This window comes from Watersipora subatra, chromosome 2 (genome assembly GCF_963576615.1).
Source record: "Watersipora subatra chromosome 2, tzWatSuba1.1, whole genome shotgun sequence".
NCBI lineage: Eukaryota > Metazoa > Bryozoa > Gymnolaemata > Cheilostomatida > Watersiporidae > Watersipora > Watersipora subatra.
This window is the reverse complement of record NC_088709.1, coordinates 39084731-39093744: the sequence shown is the minus strand read 5'-3', so window position 1 is coordinate 39093744 and position 9014 is coordinate 39084731.

The window sequence follows — 9014 nt, the reverse complement described above, 5'->3', positions numbered from 1 at the left end:
CACATATTTTAATACTACTGCTCAGATCTGAGGTACGTGTATAACATGCAATCACATACTCTAATACTACTGCTCAGATCTGAGGTACGTGTATAACATACAATCATATACTCTAATACTAGTGCTCAGATCTGAGGTATGTGTATAACATGTAATCACATACTCTAATACTACTGCTCAGATCTGAGGTACGTGTATAACATACAATCACATACTCTAATACTACTGCTCAGATCTGAGGTACGTGTATAACATGCAATCACATACTCTAATACTACTGCTCAGATCTGAGGTACGTGTATAACATACAATCACATATTTTAATACTACTGCTCAGATCTGAGGTACGTGTATAACATACAATCACATACTCTAATACTACTGCTCAGATCTGAGGTACGTGTATAACATACAATCACATACTCTAATACTACTGCTCAGATCTGAGGTACATGCATAACATACAACCATATACTCTAATACTAGTGCTCAGATCTGAGGTACATGTATAACATGCAATCACATACTCTAATACTACTGCTCAGATCTGAGGTACGTGTATAACATACAATCACATACTCTAACACTAGTGCTCAGATCTGAGGTACATGTATAACATGCAATCACATACTCTAATACTAGTGTTCAGATCTGAGGTACGTGTATAACATGCAATCACATACTCTAATACTACTGCTCAGATCTGAGGTACGTGTATAACATACAATCATATACTCTAATACTAGTGCTCAGATCTGAGGTATGTGTATAACATGTAATCACATACTCTAATACTAGTGTTCAGATCTGAGGTACGTGTATAACATGCAATCACATACTCTAATACTACTGCTCAGATCTGAGGTACGTGTATAACATACAATCACATACTCTAATACTAGTGTTCAAATCTGAGGTACGTGTATAACATACAATCACATACTCTAATACTACTGCTCAGATCTGAGGTACGTGTATAACATACAATCACATACTCTAATACTAGTGTTCAGATCTGAGGTACGTGTATAACATGCAATTACATACTCTAATACTAGTGCTCAGATCTGAGGTACGTGTATAACATACAATCACATACTCTAATACTAGTGTTCAGATCTGAGGTACGTGTATAACATGCAATCACATACTCTAATACTAGTGTTCAAATCTGAGGTACGTGTATAACATACAATCACATACTCTAATACTACTGCTCACATCTGAGGTACGTGTATAACATACAATCACATACTCTAATACTAGTGCTCAGATCTAAGGTACGTGTATAACATATAATCACATACTCTAATACTGGTGCTCAGATCTGAGGTATGTGTATAACATGCAATTACATACTCTAATACTAGTGTTCAGATCTAAGGTACATGTATAACATGCAATCACATACTCTAATACTAGTGCTCAGATCTGAGGTACGTGTATAACATACAATCATATACTCTAATACTACTGCTCAGTTCTGAGGTACGTGTATAACATACAATCACATACTCTAATACTAGTGCTCAGATCTGAGGTACGTGTATAACATACAATCATATACTCTAATACTACTGCTCAGTTCTGAGGTACGTGTATAACATACAATCACATACTCTAATACTAGTGCTCAGATCTAAGGTACGTGTATAACATACAATCATATACTCTAATACTACTGCTCAGTTCTGAGGTACGTGTATAACATACAATCACATACTCTAATATTAGTGCTCAGATCTGAGGTACGTGTATAACATGCAATCACATACTCTAATACTAGTGCTCAGATCTGAGGTACGTGTATAACATACAATCACATACTCTAATACTAGTGCTCAGATCTGAGGTACGTGTATAACATACAATCATATACTCTAATACTACTGCTCAGTTCTGAGGTACGTGTATAACATACAATCACATACTCTAATATTAGTGCTCAGATCTGAGGTACGTGTATAACATGCAATCACATACTCTAACACTAGTGCTCAGATCTGAGGTACGTGTATAACATACAATCACATACTCTAATACTAGTACTCAGATCTGAGGTACGTGTATAACATGCAATCACATACTCTAATATTAGTGCTCAGATCTGAGGTACATGTATAACATGCAACCAAATACTCTAATACTAGTGCTCAGATCTGAGGTACGTGTATAACATACAATCACATACTCTAATACTACTGCTCAGTTCTGAGGTACATGTATAACATGCAATCACATACTCTAACACTAGTACTCAGATCTGAGGTACATGTATAACATGCAATCACATACTCTAATACTACTGTTCAGATCTGAGGTACGTGTATAACATGCAATCACATACTCTAATACTACTGCTCAGATCTGAGGTACGTGTATAACATACAATCATATACTCTAATACTAGTGCTCAGATCTGAGGTACGTGTATAACATGTAATCACATACTCTAATACTACTGCTCAGATTTGAGGTACGTGTATAACATACAATCACATACTCTAATACTAGTGTTCAGATCTGAGGTACGTGTATAACATACAATCACTTACTCTAATACTAGTGCTCAGATCTGCGGTATGTGTATAACATACAATCACATACTCTAATACTAGTGTTCAGATCTGAGGTATGTGTATAACATGCAATCACTTACTCTAATACTACTGCTCAGATCTGAGGTACATGTATAACATACAATCACATACTCTAATACTACTGCTCAGATCTGAGGTACGTGTATAACATGCAATCACATACTCTAACACTAGTGCTCAGATCTGAGGTACGTGTATAACATACAATCACATACTTTAACACTAGTGCTCAGATCTGAGGTACGTGTATAACATACAATCACATACTCTAATACTAGTGTTCAGATCTGAGGTACGCGTATAACATGCAATCACATACTCTAATACTAGTACTCAGATCTAAGGTACGTGTATAACATACAATCACATACTCTAACACTAGTACTCAGATCTGAGGTACGTGTATAACATACAATCACATACTCTAACACTAGTGCTCAGATCTGAGGTACGCGTATAACATACAATCACATACTCTAATACTACTGCTCAGATCTGAGGTACGTGTATAACATACAATCATATACTCTAATACTAGTGCTCAGATCTGAGGTATGTGTATAACATGTAATCACATACTCTAATACTACTGCTCAGATCTGAGGTACGTGTATAACATACAATCACATACTCTAATACTACTGCTCAGATCTGAGGTACGTGTATAACATGCAATCACATACTCTAATACTACTGCTCAGATCTGAGGTACATGCATAACATACAATCACATACTCTAATACTAGTGCTCAGATCTAAGGTACATGTATAACATACAATCACATACTCTAATACTACTGCTCAGATCTGAGGTACGCGTATAACATGCAATCATATACTCTAATACTAGTGCTCAGATCTGAGGTACGTGTATAACATGCAATCACATACTCTAATACTACTGCTCAGATCTGAGGTACGTGTATAACATACAATCACATACTCTAATACTGCTGCTCAGATCTGAGGTACATGCATAACATACAATCATATACTCTAATACTAGTGCTCAGATCTAAGGTACATGTATAACATACAATCACATACTCTAATACTACTGCTCAGATCTGAGGTACGCGTATAACATGCAATCATATACTCTAATACTAGTGCTCAGATCTGAGGTACGTGTATAACATGCAATCACATACTCTAATACTACTGCTCAAATCTGAGGTACGTGTATAACATACAATCACATACTCTAATACTGCTGCTCAGATCTGAGGTACGTGTATAACATGCAATCACATACTCTAATACTACTGCTCAGATCTGAGGTACGTGTATAACATACAATCATATACTCTAATACTAGTGCTCAGATCTGAGGTATGTGTATAACATGTAATCACATACTCTAATACTACTGCTCAGATCTGAGGTACGTGTATAACATACAATCACATACTCTAATACTACTGCTCAGATCTGAGGTACGTGTATAACATGCAATCACATACTCTAATTCTACTGCTCAGATCTGAGGTACGTGTATAACATACAATCACATATTTTAATACTACTGCTCAGATCTGAGGTACGTGTATAACATACAATCACATACTCTAGTACTACTGCTCAGATCTGAGGTACGTGTATAACATACAATCACATACTCTAATACTACTGCTCAGATCTGAGGTACATGCATAACATACAATCATATACTCTAATACTAGTGCTCAGATCTGAGGTACATGTATAACATGCAATCACATACTCTAATACTACTGCTCAGATCTGAGGTACGTGTATAACATACAATCACATACTCTAACACTAGTGCTCAGATCTGAGGTACATGTATAACATGCAATCACATACTCTAATACTAGTGTTCATATCTGAGGTACGTGTATAACATGCAATCACATACTCTAATACTACTGCTCAGATCTGAGGTACGTGTATAACATACAATCATATACTCTAATACTAGTGCTCAGATCTGAGGTATGTGTATAACATGTAATCACATACTCTAATACTACTGCTCAGATCTGAGGTACGTGTATAACATACAATCACATATTTTAATACTACTGCTCAGATCTGAGGTATGTGTATAACATGCAATCGCATACTCTAATACTACTGCTCAGATCTGAGGTACGTGTATAACATACAATCATATACTCTAATACTAGTGCTCAGATCTGAGGTATGTGTATAACATGTAATCACATACTCTAATACTACTGCTCAGATCTGAGGTACGTGTATAACATACAATCACATACTCTAATACTACTGCTCAGATCTGAGGTACGTGTATAACATGCAATCACATACTCTAATACTACTGCTCAGATCTGAGGTACGTGTATAACATACAATCACATATTTTAATACTACTGCTCAGATCTGAGGTACGTGTATAACATACAATCACATACTCTAATACTACTGCTCAGATCTGAGGTACGTGTATAACATACAATCACATACTCTAATACTACTGCTCAGATCTGAGGTACATGCATAACATACAACCATATACTCTAATACTAGTGCTCAGATCTGAGGTACATGTATAACATGCAATCACATACTCTAATACTACTGCTCAGATCTGAGGTACGTGTATAACATACAATCACATACTCTAACACTAGTGCTCAGATCTGAGGTACATGTATAACATGCAATCACATACTCTAATACTAGTGTTCAGATCTGAGGTACGTGTATAACATGCAATCACATACTCTAATACTACTGCTCAGATCTGAGGTACGTGTATAACATACAATCATATACTCTAATACTAGTGCTCAGATCTGAGGTATGTGTATAACATGTAATCACATACTCTAATACTAGTGTTCAGATCTGAGGTACGTGTATAACATGCAATCACATACTCTAATACTACTGCTCAGATCTGAGGTACGTGTATAACATACAATCACATACTCTAATACTAGTGTTCAAATCTGAGGTACGTGTATAACATACAATCACATACTCTAATACTACTGCTCAGATCTGAGGTACGTGTATAACATACAATCACATACTCTAATACTAGTGTTCAGATCTGAGGTACGTGTATAACATGCAATCACATACTCTAATACTAGTGCTCAGATCTGAGGTACGTGTATAACATACAATCACATACTCTAATACTAGTGTTCAGATCTGAGGTACGTGTATAACATGCAATCACATACTCTAATACTACTGCTCAGATCTGAGGTACGTGTATAACATGCAATCACATACTCTAATACTAGTGTTCAAATCTGAGGTATGTGTATAACATACAATCACATACTCTAATACTACTGCTCAGATCTGAGGTACGTGTATAACATACAATCACATACTCTAATACTAGTGTTCAGATCTGAGGTACGTGTATAACATGCAATCACATACTCTAATACTAGTGCTCAGATCTGAGGTACGTGTATAACATACAATCACATACTCTAATACTAGTGTTCAGATCTGAGGTACGTGTATAACATGCAATCACATACTCTAATACTACTGCTCAGATCTGAGGTACGTGTATAACATACAATCACATACTCTAATACTAGTGTTCAAATCTGAGGTACGTGTATAACATACAATCACATACTCTAATACTACTGCTCAGATCTGAGGTACGTGTATAACATACAATCACATACTCTAATACTAGTGTTCAGATCTGAGGTACGTGTATAACATACAATCACATACTCTAATACTGCTGCTCAGATCTGAGGTACGTGTATAACATACAATCACATACTCTAATACTACTGCTCAGATCTGAGGTACGTGTATAACATACAATCACATACTCTAATACTAGTGCTCACATCTGAGGTACGTGTATAACATGCAATCACATACTCTAATACTAGTGCTCAGATTTAAGGTACGTGTATAACATACAATCACATACTCTAATACTACTGCTCAGATTTAAGGTACGTGTATAACATACAATCACATACTCTAATACTACTGCTCAGATCTGAGGTACGTGTATAACATACAATCACTTACTCTAATACTAGTGCTCAGATCTGAGGTACGTGTATAACATACAATCACATACTCTAATACTACTGCTCAGATCTGAGGTACGTGTATAACATGCAATCACATACTCTAATACTACTGCTCAGATCTGAGGTACGTGTATAACATACAATCACATACTCTAATACTAGTGCTCAGATCTGAGGTACGTGTATAACATGCAATCACATACTCTAATACTAGTGCTCAGATTTAAGGTACGTGTATAACATACAATCACATACTCTAATACTACTGCTCAGATTTAAGGTACGTGTATAACATACAATCACATACTCTAATACTACTGCTCCGATCTGAGGTACGTGTATAACATACAATCACATACTCTAATACTAGTGCTCACATCTGAGGTACGTGTATAACATGCAATCACATACTCTAATACTAGTGCTCAGATTTAAGGTACGTGTATAACATACAATCACATACTCTAATACTACTGCTCAGATTTAAGGTACGTGTATAACATACAATCACATACTCTAATACTACTGCTCAGATCTGAGGTACGTGTATAACATACAATCACTTACTCTAATACTAGTGCTCAGATCTGAGGTACGTGTATAACATACAATCACTTACTCTAATACTAGTGCTCAGATCTGAGGTACGTGTATAACATACAATCATATACTCTAACACTAGTGCTTAGGTCTTAGGTACTAAGTTTCTTTACCTAATGAACTTGAGTAACTTGAGCTAGTCTAAGTCTTCACTATAATAGGAGCCAAGTTCGTCTGTCTGAAACCAGCTTGTGCTTTCAACTGCGCTTGTAATCATTATGTTACGCGTAATAATCTCTCACGCAATCATAATTTTCAAATGCGATAGTACTAACTGAGTGTTTTTTGCAACCATACACAGTTGGAATCGGTGTAATAAGCATATGTACAATTATTCATTAGCATGGTTGTCAGGACGCTTAGTGTAATGAATAGCCTGTCTGCAGAACTAGAGGTTCTGAATTGAGTTCCATTGAGAAGTAGATTTTTCATTTTTAAAATTTTTTCACCATAACTGGACACAATAATGACTGACACACAAACAAACACTGGGGTTTATAGAATAAGATTATTGTAGTTCATCTTTATTACTTATATAAGCAGGTATATATAATACATGTAATAGCTTGTGCATATACATACACTGTATTGGCTTTTATGTTTTCATATATTCACTAGTATATATATATACAAGTACTAGATGGTATATGTGCCATTATTAACTGGTGTATATACATATACTAACTGGTCTATATAAGTGTCTCCTCTGGTATGTATAAATTCATGCATGGGTATATATACATACCATAAAACCTCTAATTGAGCGCCATGGCGCTCTATTTTTCAAAACTTCCTCTATAGTAGTGGCCGTCAATTGGAGGTGGCGTTCATGTAGAGGCTGGCGGTGTATTTTTCAAATGGCTCGTCAGAATCTTGAGAAGATAAATTTAGCCCTAATACGGGTGAAGCCAATGTCACCTATATTTCGCCCTCTCTTTTGGGGTGATAATAATCCTTTTGGATGCAATAAATCTGCAATAAACTTACCTTTAACTTGTCAAAAAACTGTTAATAAATATGCATTGAAAAACCAAGAAATATCTCTACCAGTTGATATCTATTGCAATTAACCTGCGATGATATTATAGCCCGTCTCTTGCTTTGCGATTTGTTGGAGCTTTCAATTTTTATTTCATTCTAAACTTGAAAACATATTTTTATTTTATATTTATATGTTCTACCAATGCTGCGTAAAAATTCATTGCACTCATTAATGTTTGCTACAGTTTGCAGCCGAAAACTAGCTTTTTATATGCAATAGGATTATATTGCAATGTATATATGCAATTATATGCAACACCAATGTTAAAAAACACTCTTTTTTTGCGCGGACCCTTAACAGCTAACCCTTTTTGTTTCCATGCACCCCCCACCAAGAGCTTTCAATATCTATTGAAAGGTCTTGCCCCCACCTAATCTCTACCCTCAACCTTAATAACAACATGGCCCCAACCAAATTTAAAAATCACAATAAAAAAAAGGAAAAACCCAAATTAAGAGTAATCTACTCATGTTACTTAATAAAGACGCCGCTCTAATGCCCCATTATGGGCAAATGCAATTAATTAATTTGACTTGATAGAGGAGTTACGAGCGTCGATCAATTGTACTATGATGCTATCAAATAATATGCTATAAATCTGAAAATCTGTAAGTCATATAACGATAATCTATCAAATGTTATGATATATATTCATGGACAAGTGACATTAAACACAAATTAACGATTGTGATTGTTGCTTTCGATGGAATGAACATCTTCTGGTTGTCCAATCGATACCTTCCACAATGTCTTCTG